Raw genomic sequence first — 16,007 nt, forward strand, 5'->3', positions numbered from 1 at the left:
AGTACACGTGAACAGCATTCTGACACACAGTACAAGTATATTTCAACTTTTCACATGCTCTCCCTCACCGTGCCTTACCATGTTTCTCTAACCTAGTCAAGTTCGTCCTTCATGTCTGGGTTAAGCTTATATCTGGTATCTTTGAATAGAGAAGCAGATCAACTACTTCGCTTTTCTGCCACACAGTCTCTAGCAGTTTAGGAAATGCTTTTCAGAAACATGTACACTGTATTTCATAAGATTACTAAGCAACGCATCACTGATAGACCGGGATACAGTCATAGACCCTAGTGGTGCAGAAATAGAATCCGAACAACCAGCAAGTGGCACGGTGGTGGCCCGCACACATCTCCTGGGAGCTAAAGAGGGTATAGGTGCTCGTGTGACCCCAGTGGCCTAATAGACAAGGTACAGGTTTTCTAACCTTGGGACTATGACTTTAGGTCCCACCTGGGTAGGGTTTTTCCTTTTAGCGAACCCTTGTTTTCAGCCACTGAATGACTTGCAGGTCATTGAGAGTATCCAAAGAAAGAATGATAGTGCAGGTCCACAAATAGAAACCTAATCAATTGAGCTGGGAGTGATTAACTTAGAAAAGATTTGGGCTAGGGGGGGAAATTTCAAATAAATACTTAATGTAACTCAGAAAAGAATACATTGGAGAAGAGAACTTTCTCCAAGAGTTTATCATATGAGGATGAAGAAGACAGACACTGGAGTAAATTCAGGAAGGGTGCAGAATACATGAAACAGGTCTCCAGAGCAATGATAGGTGGAAAATACTCAAAGGAATTAAAAGGGAATTGGCCTGGAACAGGGACATTGGAGAAGAGATACTTGTTTAAAAAAAAGCCATCCTTTCCCAGCCTGTACTTAATTCAAAATGGTGTTGGAAATATTGGCCACACTTGCCTGTGATATACAGTGCAGCTGGAAAATATGGTAAGCTAAATACACCTTGGCATCCCCACCTGCCCAAAAAATGAGTATTTGGATGCTTCCTGTAAGTGAACACTAAAAACCTGCTGATGTGCTGTAGCAGTAATGACTGCAGGGAACATATTGATTATCCGTTTGATTTTGAAAAGGCAGATTCTCTACTCATTATGACACACACCTGGAATGTTGAATCATGCCGTCTTTATTGTTGTGCCTGTCTCTGCAGCCAAGTTCAGTTTCTCTGATAGGGTTGATGTAAGGGAATTTGGCTTATTAGAATAAGAGTGTCATGGCTCCCGGAGCTGAAGAAGAAGAGTATGAAAAGTGTAAGGTAGGACCGAGATGCTGCCTCTTCTGCTTGCCAGGAGTTTTAAAACTTAGGAGCATGGTCATCTGGCCCCAGTGGCCTAATGGATAAGGCACTGGCCTCCTAAGCCAGGGATTGTGGGGTCAAGTCCCACCTGGGGTGGCCTTAAAAGACCATGTTTTGGCTAACTACATTTCTACAGCTTTACCTGCCATCAGAAGAAACACGTTAGAGTCAGAAGAATAAAATTGATGCCTTTGTAGAACACACATAGCCATTGTAGAGATGTGTGGTATGAGAGAGAAGTCAAACCAGTGAAGAGTAAAAATTACTTAAGCAACAGCTGAGAATTCATTGGTGTAAAACTGTAGCTTCCCACTGCTTTCCTGACCGTGAAGAGCAAAGTAGGGAAGCAATTTTATGCAGAAGGTGGCAGTCGATGCATGGAAATGGCTCCCAGGTAGTTGGTTGAGAAAAATAGGTTAATTGATTTCCGAAAAGTATTGGACTGGGACAGAATGCCATTGGAGAAGAGAAGGTGGGAAAAATGGCAAGAGGTGGGTGGCCTGTGATAGACAACCCAATTTAAGGTCCACCTAGAATCCTACCATTGTTGCTACACTAGACTAACAAGGCTACACCCCGCGAAGGTGGTAGAATTTCATAACCTAAAAAAATTATAGGAAAGGGATTTTCACCTACTCTATTCTTATCAACCACACTTTTAGCAATAGGAGCCCTAAGTTTCTTAGGATATATTGATTTAGGTGAAGAATTGGCACAGAGCCTTCAACTCTTTTTCTCCCATGAAATTCAATGTTTTCATGCTTCTCTGAGTTTGGAAGGTCTTTCGTCCTTTTGCACTGTAGGAAGCACTACCATATATTGCATATTGAAGAGCAGTTTGACTTTCGACAAGAGGAGTCTCTGGGCACTCTAATCTGTATGTTGAATCTTCATTCACACTGTCTTTATTCTCCTGGCTGGCTCTGCAGCAATCGTCCAGCTTCTATAATAGTACACGTGAACAGCATTCTGACACACAGTACAAGTATATTTCAACTTTTCACATGCTCTCCCTCACCGTGCCTTACCATGTTTCTCTAACCTAGTCAAGTTCGTCCTTCATGTCTGGGTTAAGCTTATATCTGGTATCTTTGAATAGAGAAGCAGATCAACTACTTCGCTTTTCTGCCACACAGTCTCTAGCAGTTTAGGAAATGCTTTTCAGAAACATGTACACTGTATTTCTAAGATTACTAAGCAACGCATCACTGATAGACCGGGATACAGTCATAGACCCTAGTGGTGCAGAAATAGAATCCGAACAACCAGCAAGTGGCACGGTGGTGGCCCGCACACATCTCCTGGGAGCTAAAGAGGGTATAGGTGCTCGTGTGACCCCAGTGGCCTAATAGACAAGGTACAGGTTTTCTAACCTTGGGACTATGACTTTAGGTCCCACCTGGGTAGGGTTTTTCCTTTTAGCGAACCCTTGTTTTCAGCCACTGAATGACTTGCAGGTCATTGAGAGTATCCAAAGAAAGAATGATAGTGCAGGTCCACAAATAGAAACCTAATGAATTGAGCTGGGAGTGATTAACTTAGAAAAGATTTGGGCTAGGGGGGGAAATTTCAAATGAATACTTAATGTAACTCAGAAAAGAATACATTGGAGAAGAGAACTTTCTCCAAGAGTTTATCATATGAGGATGAAGAAGACAGACACTGGAGTAAATTCAGGAAGGGTGCAGAATACATGAAACAGGTCTCCAGAGCAATGATAGGTGGAAAATACTCAAAGGAATTAAAAGGGAATTGGCCTGGAACAGGGACATTGGAGAAGAGATACTTGTTAAAAAAAAAAGCCATCCTTTCCCAGCCTGTACTTAATTCAAAATGGTGTTGGAAATATTGGCCACACTTGCCTGTGATATACAGTGCAGCTGGAAAATATGGTAAGCTAAATACACCTTGGCATCCCCACCTGCCCAAAAAATGAGTATTTGGATGCTTCCTGTAGGTGAACACTAAAAACCTGCTGATGTGCTGTAGCAGTAATGACTGCAGGTAACATATTGATTATCCGTTTGATTTTGAAAAGGCAGATTCTCTACTCATTATGACACACACCTGGAATGTTGAATCATGCCGTCTTTATTGTTGTGCCTGTCTCTGCAGCCAAGTTCAGTTTCTCTGATAGGGTTGATGTAAGGGAATTTGGCTTATTACAATAAGAGTGTCATGGCTCCCGGAGCTGAAGAAGAAGAGTATGAAAAGTGTAAGGTAGGACCGAGATGCTGCCTCTTCTGCTTGCCAGGAGTTTTAAAACTTAGCAGCATGGTCATCTGGCCCCAGTGGCCTAATGGATAAGGCACTGGCCTCCTAAGCCAGGGATTGTGGGGTCAAGTCCCACCTGGGGTGGCCTTAAAAGACAATGTTTTGGCTAACTACATTTCTACAGCTTTACCTGCCATCAGAAGAAACACGTTAGAGTCAGAAGAATAAAATTGATGCCTTTGTAGAACACACATAGCCATGGTAGAGATGTGGGGTATGAGAGAGAAGTCAAACCAGTGAAGAGTAAAAATTACTTAAGCAACAGCTGAGAATTCATTGGTGTAAAACTGTAGCTTCCCACTGCTTTCCTGACCGTGAAGAGCAAAGTAGGGAAGCAATTTTATGCAGAAGGAGGCAGTCGATGCATGGAAGTGGCTCCCAGGTAGTTGGTTGAGAAAAATAGGTTAATTGATTTCCGAAAAGTATTGGACTGGGACAGAATGCCATTGGAGAAGAGAAGGTGGGAAAAATGGCAAGAGGTGGGTGGCCTGTAATAGACAACCCAATTTAAGGTCCACCTAGAATCCTACAATTGTTGCTACACTAGACTAACAAGGCTACACCCCGCGAAGGTGGGAGAATTTCATAACCTAAAAAAATTATAGGAAAGGGATTTTCACCTACTCTATTCTTATCAACCACACTTTTAGCAATAGGAGCCCTAAGTTTCTTAGGATATATTGATTTAGGTGAAGAATTGGCAGAGAGCCTTCAACTCTTTTTCTCCCATGAAATTCAATGTTTTTATGCTTCTCTGAGTTTGGAAGCTCTTTCGTCCTTTTGCACTGTAGGAAGCACTACCATATATTGCATATTGAAGAGCAGTTTGACTTTCGACAAGAGGAGTCTCTGGGCACTCTAATCTGTATGTTGAATCTTCATTCACACTGTCTTTATTCTCCTGGCTGGCTCTGCAGCAATCGTCCAGCTTCTATAATAGTACACGTGAACAGCATTCTGACACACAGTACAAGTATATTTCAACTTTTCACATGCTCTCCCTCACCGTGCCTTACCATGTTTCTCTAACCTAGTCAAGTTCGTCCTTCATGTCTGGGTTAAGCTTATATCTGGTATCTTTGAATAGAGAAGCAGATCAACTACTTCGCTTTTCTGCCACACAGTCTCTAGCAGTTTAGGAAATGCTTTTCAGAAACATGTACACTGTATTTCATAAGATTACTAAGCAACGCATCACTGATAGACCGGGATACAGTCATAGACCCTAGTGGTGCAGAAATAGAATCCGAACAACCAGCAAGTGGCACGGTGGTGGCCCGCACACATCTCCTGGGAGCTAAAGAGGGTATAGGTGCTCGTGTGACCCCAGTGGCCTAATAGACAAGGTACAGGTTTTCTAACCTTGGGACTATGACTTTAGGTCCCACCTGGGTAGGGTTTTTCCTTTTAGCGAACCCTTGTTTTCAGCCACTGAATGACTTGCAGGTCATTGAGAGTATCCAAAGAAAGAATGATAGTGCAGGGCCACAAATAGAAACCTAATGAATTGAGCTGGGAGTGATTAACTTAGAAAAGATTTGGGCTAGGGGGGGAAATTTCAAATGAATACTTAATGTAACTCAGAAAAGAATACATTGGAGAAGAGAACTTTCTCCAAGAGTTTATCATATGAGGATGAAGAAGACAGACACTGGAGTAAATTCAGGAAGGGTGCAGAATACATGAAACAGGTCTCCAGAGCAATGATAGGTGGAAAATACTCAAAGGAATTAAAAGGGAATTGGCCTGGAACAGGGACATTGGAGAAGAGATACTTGTTAAAAAAAAAAAGCCATCCTTTCCCAGCCTGTACTTAATTCAAAATGGTGTTGGAAATATTGGCCACACTTGCCTGTGATATACAGTGCAGCTGGAAAATATGGTAAGCTAAATACACCTTGGCATCCCCACCTGCCCACAAAATGAGTATTTGGATGCTTCCTGTAGGTGAACACTAAAAACCTGCTGATGTGCTGTAGCAGTAATGACTGCAGGTAACATATTGATTATCCGTTTGATTTTGAAAAGGCAGATTCTCTACTCATTATGACACACACCTGGAATGTTGAATCATGCCGTCTTTATTGTTGTGCCTGTCTCTGCAGCCAAGTTGAGTTTCTCTGATAGGGTTGATGTAAGGGAATTTGTCTTATTACAATAAGAGTGTCATGGCTCCCGGAGCTGAAGAAGAAGAGTATGAAAAGTGTAAGGTAGGACCGAGATGCTGCCTCTTCTGCTTGCCAGGAGTTTTAAAACTTAGCAGCATGGTCATCTGGCCCCAGTGGCCTAATGGATAAGGCACTGGCCTCCTAAGCCAGGGATTGTGGGTTCAAGTCCCACCTGGGGTGACCTTAAAAGACCATGTTTTGGCTAACTACATTTCTACAGCTTTACCTGCCATCAGAAGAAACACGTTAGAGTCAGAAGAATAAAATTGATGCCTTTGTAGAACACACATAGCCATGGTAGAGATGTGGGGTATGAGAGAGAAGTCAAACCAGTGAAGAGTAAAAATTACTTAAGCAACAGCTGAGAATTCATTGGTGTAAAACTGTAGCTTCCCACTGCTTTCCTGACCGTGAAGAGCAAAGTAGGGAAGCAATTTTATGCAGAAGGAGGCAGTCGATGCATGGAAGTGGCTCCCAGGTAGTTGGTTGAGAAAAATAGGTTAATTGATTTCCGAAAAGTATTGGACTGGGACAGAATGCCATTGGAGAAGAGAAGGTGGGAAAAATGGCAAGAGGTGGGTGGCCTGTGATAGACAACCCAATTTAAGGTCCATCTAGAATCCTACCATTGTTGCTACACTAGACTAACAAGGCTACACCCCGCGAAGGTGGGAGAATTTCATAACCTAAAAAAATTATTGGAAAGGGATTTTCACCTACTCTATTCTTATCAACCACACTTTTAGCAATAGGAGCCCTAAGTTTCTTAGGATATATTGATTTAGGTGAAGAATTGGCAGAGAGCCTTCAACTCTTTTTCTCCCATGAAATTCAATGTTTTTATGCTTCTCTGAGTTTGGAAGGTCTTTCGTCCTTTTGCACTGTAGGAAGCACTACCATATATTGCATATTGAAGAGCAGTTTGACTTTCGACAAGAGGAGTCTCTGGGCACTCTAATCTGTATGTTGAATCTTCATTCACACTGTCTTTATTCTCCTGGCTGGCTCTGCAGCAAACGTCCAGCTTCTATAATAGTACACGTGAACAGCATTCTGACACACAGTACAAGTATATTTCAACTTTTCACATGCTCTCCCTCACCGTGCCTTACCATGTTTCTCTAACCTAGTCAAGCTCGTCCTTCATGTCTGGGTTAAGCTTATATCTGGTATCTTTGAATAGAGAAGCAGATCAAATACTTCGCTTTTCTGCCACACAGTCTCTAGCAGTTTAGGAAATGCTTTTCAGAAACATGTACACTGTATTTCATAAGATTACTAAGCAACGCATCACTGATAGACCGGGATACAGTCATAGACCCTAGTGGTGCAGAAATAGAATCCGAACAACCAGCAAGTGGCACGGTGGTGGCCCGCACACATCTCCTGGGAGCTAAAGAGGGTATAGGTGCTCGTGTGACCCCAGTGGCCTAATAGACAAGGTACAGGTTTTCTAACCTTGGGACTATGACTTTAGGTCCCACCTGGGTAGGGTTTTTCCTTTTAGCGAACCCTTGTTTTCAGCCACTGAATGACTTGCAGGTCATTGAGAGTATCCAAAGAAAGAATGATAGTGCAGGTCCACAAATAGAAACCTAATGAATTGAGCTGGGAGTGATTAACTTAGAAAAGATTTGGGCTAGGGGGGGAAATTTCAAATGAATACTTAATGTAACTCAGAAAAGAATACATTGGAGAAGAGAACTTTCTCCAAGAGTTTATCATATGAGGATGAAGAAGACAGACACTGGAGTAAATTCAGGAAGGGTGCAGAATACATGAAACTGGTCTCCAGAGCAATGATAGGTGGAAAATACTCAAAGGAATTAAAAGGGAATTGGCCTGGAACAGGGACATTGGAGAAGAGATACTTGTTAAAAAAAAAAAAAAAAGGTCAATCTTTCCCAGTCTGAATATACAGTGCAGCTGGAAAATATGGTAGGTAGGGATGTGCAGCCAGAAATTATTTGTTGTATTCGGGATACATATTCGTCGGGGCCCAGATACGTTGCATTCGTTCAATAGCACCCCGATACGTTGATACGTGGATTTGTTTTCCGGTTCCCTTTAAAGTCAATGGGGGAAGTATTTGCAGCCTATTTTTGGCTGCAGAATTGGGGTTTTATTATCAATATTGATGAAACTTCTGGGGAGCAATCATCAGAACAACAAAACAGCTCCAAGGTACTTAGACAGTGGCAAAGTGGCACCAAAGTGGCATGAATAGCCTAAGGTACTTTAAAGAGGCAAAGGGGTACCAGGAATGGCAAGAAGAGTGCTTTAATAGAGGCACAAAGCAAGAGTGTCAAAAACACACCACAGCTTCAAAAGAGAGCACCGATAAGAGATGCATGAACCCTCAAAGGCAGCACAACAGTCAAAGCGGCAAGACAAGTGGCAATGACATCCTATAGCACAATAAAGAGGAACATAGCAAGCAGAAGGACTAGCACCAACACACTGAGCAACCATGATGTTGGCCAGAACACCACAAGGAGTTGAGTGAGTCATCTGGTATATGGCAGCAAGGCACAGAGGTAGAGGGTAGATACAGTTTGGCTACACCCGGGGAGAGTTCCCTTTCCTTTGTGCAGGAAAGGGCTGCCTAGAATGGGTTTGCCCCTAGAGTGGGGTGTTTCCGTTGGCGTCCAGTGAGCTCTCACTGGTCTTTTAAAATCTGGTAGAGTTAGCAGATATACAATAGAGAATTTTCAAGGCCGAGACGGAGGAGGTTACCATGTAAACAGCGGTTCAACATGGGTCAGAGGGTAGATACAGGCTGGCTATACCCGGGGAGAGTTCCCTTTCCTTTGAGTCGGGAAGGGCTCTCCGGAATGGGTTGGCCCCTAGAGTGGAGCATGAGCCTTCAAAGCATGGCGACCTGGAGCATGGTCTCACTGTGTTGTGTTTGCCACAGTCTAAGTACCTTGGAGATCTTTTCTTGTTCTGAACAAGGGTCAACAGGTGGTAAGAGATAGGCTGCAACAACGGGGAGAGTTCCCATTCCTTTGAGCAGGAAAGGGCTCCCTGGAATGGGTTGGCCCAAAGAGTGTATAATGGTACAAATTGTTAGGATTTAAACATTTGCAAACAGATCATGACTTCATAAGCAAGATGGAGGAAGATTTCTTCCCTGCCGTGAAACTAAAGAGAACAGTTTGCCTTATTTAAGGATCCATGCTTTGAAGGATTACTAGTTTGAATTGCCAGAGACTGAGGTTTCCCTTTGCAACGAGGGTTCAGCCGTTAGGACTGGACATAAGGCCTGGACGGACAGGCACAGCAGTCGAGCACAGAGGTGAATCCCACCTAGGGACATAAAGCCTGGATGAACAGGCACAGCAGTCGAGCACAGAGGTGAATCTCACCTAGGGACATAAGGCCTGGATGACCAGGCACAGCAGTCGAGGACAGAGGTGAATCCCACCTAGGGACATAAGACCTGGATGGACAGGCACAGCAGTCGAGGACAGAGGTCAAGCCCACGTAGGGACATAAGGCCTGGACGAACAGGCACAGCAATAGAGGACAGAGTCAACCCATCTAGGGACATAAGGTCTGGATGGACAGGCACAATAGTCGAGGTCAAATCCTTGTAGGGACATAAGGTCTGGCCCCAGAGGCACAGCAGTCGAGGACAGAGGTCAAGCCCATATAGGGACATAAATCCTGGACGGACTGGCACAGCAATCGAGGAGAGAGGTCAAGCCCATATAGGGACATAAGGCCTGGACGGACAGGCACAGCAGTCGAGGACAGAGTCAATCCCACCTAGGGACATAAGGCCTGGACGAACGGGCACAGCAGTCGAGGACAGAGGTGAATCCCAACTATGGACATAAGGCCTGGACAGAAAGGCAAAGCAGCTGAGGGCAGAGGTCAAGCCCATAAAGGGACATAAGGCCTGGACGGACAGGCACAGCAATCGAGGACAGAGTCAATCCCACCTAGGGACATAAGGCCTGGACGGACAGGTACTGTAGTCGAGGACAGAGTCAATCCCACCTAGGGACATAAGGCCTGGATGGAAGGGCACAGCAGTCGAGGACAGAGTCAAACCCTTGTAGGGACATAAGGCCTGGACGGACAGGCAAAGCAATCAAGGACTGAGGTCAAGTCCACGTAGGGACATAAGGCCTGGACAGACAGGCACAGCAATACAGGACAGAGTCAATCCCACCTAGGGATATAAGGCCTAGATGGACAGGCACAGCAGTTGAGGTCAGAGGTGAAGCCCACATAGGAAAAAAAGGCCTGGATGAACAGGCAAAGCAATCAAGGTCAAAACCTTGTAGGGACATAAGGCCTGGACGGACAGGCACAGCAGTCGAGGACAGAGGTCAAGTCCACCTAGGGACATAAGGCCTGGACGGACAGGCACAGCAGTCGAGGAAAGAGGTCAAGCCCACATAGGGACATAAGGCCTGGATGGACAGGCACAGCAATCGAAGACAGAGTCAATCCCACCTAGGGACATAAGGCTTGGACGAATAGGCAAAGCAATCGAGGTCAAACCCTTGTAGGGACATAAGGCCTTGACGGACAGGCAAAGCAATCGAGGTCAAACCCTTGTAGGGACATAAGGCCTGGACAGACAGGCACTGCAGTCAAGGACAGAGATTAAGACCACATAGGGACATAAGGTCTGGATGGACAGACAAAGCAATACAGGACAGAGTCAATCTCACCTAGGGACATAAGGCCTGGATGGAGAGGCACAGCAATACAGGACAGATTCAATCCCACCTAGTGAAATAAGGCCTGGATGGACAGCCATAGCAGTCGAGGACAGAGGTCATGTTACGGGCCGAAGGCTTGGGGGCCTTCGGATTCTGTTACAGGCCAAAGGCTTGAGGGCCTTCAGATTCTGTTACGAGCGCGAGGAGCGCGGTTGCCTCTAAAGCAGGTGGTGAGCCCTTGGGCCACGGCAAGACTTAGGGAGGAGCCCCAAGCTACACCGTGGGAGGTGAGCCAATGCAGGCATGGTGAGCCGGGCAGGTACGGAAGCAGGAGTAAGGAACGGAGTCTAACCCTCAGCTGGACCTGCACGCCCATGGCAACCAACAACACAATGTTGATTGATGAACGGTCCTCCGACTGTTCCAAGCCCTTTCGGACCTGCCGCTGGTAATGGCATAGGGCGGCAGGCCGGACAGAGGACGAGGGCAGACAGAGTCCTTAGTACACAGAAGCCATCAGAGACGAGGGCTGAAGCAAGACATCATGGACGAGGGCTGAAGCAAGACATCATGGATGAGACAGGAACTTGGGCAAAAGGACATTGGCACTGTCTCTCAGGGCGCCCTACACAGCCAGCATGGCTGGACTGGTCACGAACCACCCTGTCCTACAAACACGGGAGCGGACAAGCGCAGGGAAGAGGAAACGGTGGGTTACTGCACTCCTGGCAGTCAAGGTAGGTTGCTGCACTCCTGGCAGCCTAAAGCAGGTAGGAACATCAGGAACTGGATCAGGAACCGGGTCAGGTACAAACATCAAGGCAACATCCGGAACAGACATCAAGGCAGAGACAGGACAAGGAGCCGTCAAGACAAGCAAGACCACGGAGGACCTGGATCGGAAGAGGTCACAGGCAACTGTGGAGCCCAATCCAAAGGCAAACAGGAACTGAAGAGAAAGTCCTTTTATACAGCTGATGTGGGCAACTCCCTGGGAGGAGTTCACCTGGACCACCCCTCGCTGGCCCTCTAACTGAGGTGGAGATCTGCGGGCCGGCCCCTAGGGAGAAGGGCGTGGCCAGAACCAGGAAGTCCAAGCAAGCACAAGCAAGCCACAGGCAGGCCTCAGGAACAGCTAGGCCTCCCAGGCCCTGGAGCAAATCCTGGATGGTACACAGGCGAGGGCCTGGCTTCGGAGCGGCCTCCGGAGGAGAAGGTGAGATACCTTCTGTAGCGCAGCAACAGGGGGGATCGTAACAGGTCAAGCCCACGTAGAGACATAAGGCCTGGATGGATAGGCACAGCAATCGAGGACAGAGTCAATCCCACCTAGGAACATAAGGCCTGGATGAACAGGCACATGATTCAAGGACAAAGTTCAAGCCCACGTAGGGGCATAAGGCCTGGACAGACAAGTAACCCACCCCCAGCCCTATCTAAATCACCTCTACCTTTGTTTCTTTATTTACACCTGCCACTGGGCAGGCGTACGTTGGGCGAGCCCCTGCCACGACCGATGTGCCGGAGGCCTCGGTCCCGCCCCCGCCCTGCCCCCGGCTCACTCACTCCCCGCCCATTTTTTCAAGCCTGGGACATACACACATGCAAAATAGGCTCGGCACGCGCAGGAGGGTGCCGAGCCTTTTAAAATCTGCCCCAATAGGTTTTCAGAAACTTGAAATTATTTCTTGTCAGACCCAGTGCACTATGAAGGTCATTTAAATTTCATACACTGAGTTTATCAGTTTTTCCAGTGTTTATTATGTGAGATTTTTGTTTTTGAAACCTTTGAGCACTCCTCAGGTTTTCTTAGATCACTTTTCATTCTCCCTACTCCTTCAGGTGTGTCCACTCTGTTGCAAACTGCAGTGCCATCTGCAAAAATACAAACTACTTTCTGACCCTTTCGCAATATTACAGACAAGGTTATTGAACAGAACTGGCCCCAGAACCCATTCCTGAGGCATTCCAGTTATCACTTTCCTCCTCAGAGTAGGTTCCAACCAATTTCTGATCCATTTCGCCCCCATGGGACAGATTCCCAGGCCTGCACTTATCCAGCCATTAAACTTAAATCCAGAGTACTGAGCCCTCAAGACTCTCCTACAGCAAACAGCAGTGAGCAAGATGTTTCAGAGCACCATGCTCGGAGAACGTGTGCGTGCTACACCAATGGATTCCTGTAGAGGAAAAGAAGAAGGCTCTGCCAAAAGAAATATTCAAGACTGTGCTGTCAGGCGACGTCGGGCTTTGGTAGTCCACTACACGGGTTTGGGCATTACCCAAGGAATGGCATTTCCAAAAGTGAATACCGAGAGCTTGGAGAAGCTCACAGAAGAGCCTGGGCTCGGGGTGGCATTGTCAGCAGGTGGCAATTTTGGTTACTGTTCCCAGCAAAAGGCACCCACAATTGCAATCCAAGACACTTCAGTGGGGCTTCCTAAAATGCCCTCTTGCAGCAGTGTTTGAAAGTTAGCTAGTCTGTCCTCCCACCGATGGAACAGGAACAAAACATTGCATTCGTATTCATAGAAACATAGAAATGACAGCAGAAGAAGACCAAACGGCCCATCAAGTCTGCCCAGCAAGCAACGCACTTTATCCATTTTTTTTCCCTTTTTCTCTCTCCCATCTGTTACTATTGGCTTCCAGTACCCTCCAGCCCTAATTCCCCTCCACCCAATTTAGAGAGCAGCTCTGTATCTGCATCCAAGTGACATCCAGCTCAATTAGGGGTAGCAACCGCTGTAACAAGCAGGCCACCCCCTTGCCCCATACTCTTACCCACCCCTGTTTTTATTTTTTGTTTTATTTTTTTTTTGGAAATAGCAGCCCTCCATCCTTCCGCTCCGTGAAGGTGGAACACCAACTACTGGCCATTCCAACCAGGAATTTCTTATGCTGCCAGAGAGAAAGGGACTTGCGTACAGCTCAAACAGTTTGATTGTTCAGTATCAAAACACCTTTTAGGCATTTACCTCTTACTCACACCCCCCCCCCCCTCCTCCCACGAACTTGATAAAGGTTGATAAAAGATTCATAGCCACCAGGTGTGGTTCAGAAGCTTCATGTCTGAAAGCTCAGATATAACAAGAGTAGGCTAGACATGCATGGCCCAAACTTCACTGTTAAGTTATCTTCACCTCGTGGCTTCAGAATCTGCCGTCCTTTTTATTTCCTAGCAATCAAAGATAAATTTAAAAGACTTTGTTTCGGCAACAGAAGTTAGTGGCGTTGCAAGTGTTACGTTTTAGTAGTGGCTGGTTAAGGTTCCTACCAACTGTCGGAAACAATACACAGTGAGCTGCGCTTAATAATCATTCAGGAAGCACTGTCAACAATTAGCATTCATTGTTAGGTACTTTAGACTCCTTTGACAGTACAGTGTCATCACTCGATATGGCAGTACACGTAACCCATTACTCAGGAACAACCTGCAACTCTTCAGAGCTCTCAGTCTGACTGTTCTAAGGTAAAAATGCCAAACAAAGTGGCAGAGGACGAATGCCACTTACCCGCTGTGATGATTCACTAATAATTGTCCTAGGCCCTGAGCAGGAATTGGTACCTCAGAAGCAGAAAGCAAGATCTGGTTAGGTTCTGAATAGCCTGAAAGGAAACCACAACATGACTGCACTAGAGAACTACTTTTCCCAACAGCCCTTGCTCACTAGCCTTAGAGTCTCAGCTGGGAGGAGAAGGTGCTGGGTGAAGTCACTAACCCTCCACATAGATTGGCTATTAAGCTTTACAAAGGTGAAGGATTTTGGCAGATGCTGAGGCACAGCAGGAGGCAGCAAACAGTGATCAGCTCTCAAGAGGAGCAGGGCTTGGAACATAGCTGAGCAGGATGGAAGAGTGAGGACAAGGCAGAACCAGAGAACACAAACAGTAAGCTAGATGATTTTTTTTTTTTTTGCTATGATGGTTAAGGAATCCTGAAAGATTTCACTGTTAGCTTGAGAGGACTTGGCTTCAATTGATCAGCCAGATTGTGAACTGACCGAAAGGAGGGCTTGGCACTGCAGCTGCATAAAGATGTGTAAAGTCAGCAAATAGTGCTGCTGAGCTACGTAAAAGTAGGGCTCTGTTTGGATTAAGATGCTGAATTTGGAAACTACACTGGGGTAAAAATGTTCCTTAAATTAGCTAGTCTGAAGTGCATGAGAGCAAAAGTTCTGCCTGTGTCTCTAGCACTGCATTTAAACTACAGATAATAAATTAGGTTTCAGCTGGTGACAAGTAATCAGGGTACACAAAAAGAGAATTGGCCCATGTGAAAGGGAAGCTGTGGAAGTAGGACCTGTTTGGGGATATCTGTCTGAAGAAAATAGACCTGCCTTCTAAAAGAAAGCTCTAGGCGATTCCTGCCTCAGTTATGTGGACTCCCTAGGAAGAACAGCCGGGCGAGTAGATGTATGATCTGAGGACCAGTAGCCTGGATGGGGGGTAGAAGCTGCAACTATTGTGTTTGAATCAAAGCATGTGAAGTGTGATTACATGGAAAAACAGATGGCTCCCTGGAAAATAAAACTGTGATGTGGGTTGTTTTGGGGTTTTTTTTGGCCACTGAAAGCTGTTTGTGAAGTTCCAGAGTAAAGAAATAAAACCCTCCCATTATTTAAATCTGTCTGTTTGGACCTGTGAAGGTTGAGAATTGATATGGAGGCTGACAGCTTTAGCATTAGTAGGCCTGGTGCCTGAGAGCAGGAGTGCTTAATGTCCTGGACTGTAAACTAGAAGGGTTAAAACGCCCGAGATGGAGAGCTGCATTAACAACTGGTTCTAAAGCAGGCATTTGCCCTTGGGGTTTAAACGCGGGGAGTTACCCTGCCTTCCCCAGCAAGACCAACACTATATATATCGAAAAGGCACAACGCAAAGCTGCTTTGGAGACTGCAATCGGCAGAGCACGGGAAGAGGAGACCATAATGGGGTGGAGCCAGAGAAGAGAAAGTCGTGAAAGGAAGGGAACCCTGCCTGGTTTAAACTGTAAACCACTTAGCATAGAAATGTATAAATTAATGATGTGAAACTAGAGTAAAACCTCCAAAAGAAGGACCCAGTATAGTTTGTTGGAGACACATTAGGGGAACCACAGAATGCCCACTCTCAAGACCCTGCTTCGAACTCAGCCAGAGAAGGGCTGTGAGTGCTAATCTGAGGGCTTAACCTGGAGAAGCCCCTTTTGAGTCCACTCCTCTAATCCAGAAAGGGGTGCTGTAGTCACTGGATGACACACATTGGCCAGAGGGTCTACTCCTGGGAGGAGAAAATTGTCTTGGTGTCCAGCCAAGAACCTGAATGGAGGCAAGGTGAGACGTGCTTAAGCTGATCGAGAAAACCCCGTTCTTTTATTTTGTACTGGTACAGGGCAGCCTACACCCAAGATATAGACAGCGCAATCACATCGCCAGTGAGCGAAGACATACCCCGAGACTTCTGTCTCGTTATACCTTGCTATATTTAATCAAAGAAGAATATTCAGATGATGGGGGTCAATTTTAAAAGCAGTTCCTGGCGCGCGCACAAGGATGTACCGATTTTTATAACATGCGCGTGCATGTTATAAAA

General features: G+C 45.9%; 3 non-coding genes across 3 annotated transcripts; all 3 read left to right on the forward strand.

The window, feature by feature from the left end:
- Positions 1-1,335: 1,335 nt before the first annotated feature.
- Positions 1,336-1,408, forward strand: TRNAR-CCU. The gene has a single exon. It is a non-coding gene; the product is annotated as a tRNA-Arg (tRNA).
- A 2,189-nt stretch (positions 1,409-3,597) lies between these two features.
- On the forward strand, positions 3,598-3,670 carry TRNAR-CCU. Its single transcript has one exon. It is a non-coding gene; the product is annotated as a tRNA-Arg (tRNA).
- Positions 3,671-5,861: 2,191 nt separating this feature from the next.
- Positions 5,862-5,934, forward strand: TRNAR-CCU. The gene has a single exon. It is a non-coding gene; the product is annotated as a tRNA-Arg (tRNA).
- Positions 5,935-16,007: the final 10,073 nt, after the last annotated feature.

This window comes from Rhinatrema bivittatum, chromosome 3 (genome assembly GCF_901001135.1).
Source record: "Rhinatrema bivittatum chromosome 3, aRhiBiv1.1, whole genome shotgun sequence".
Lineage (NCBI taxonomy): Eukaryota > Metazoa > Chordata > Amphibia > Gymnophiona > Rhinatrematidae > Rhinatrema > Rhinatrema bivittatum.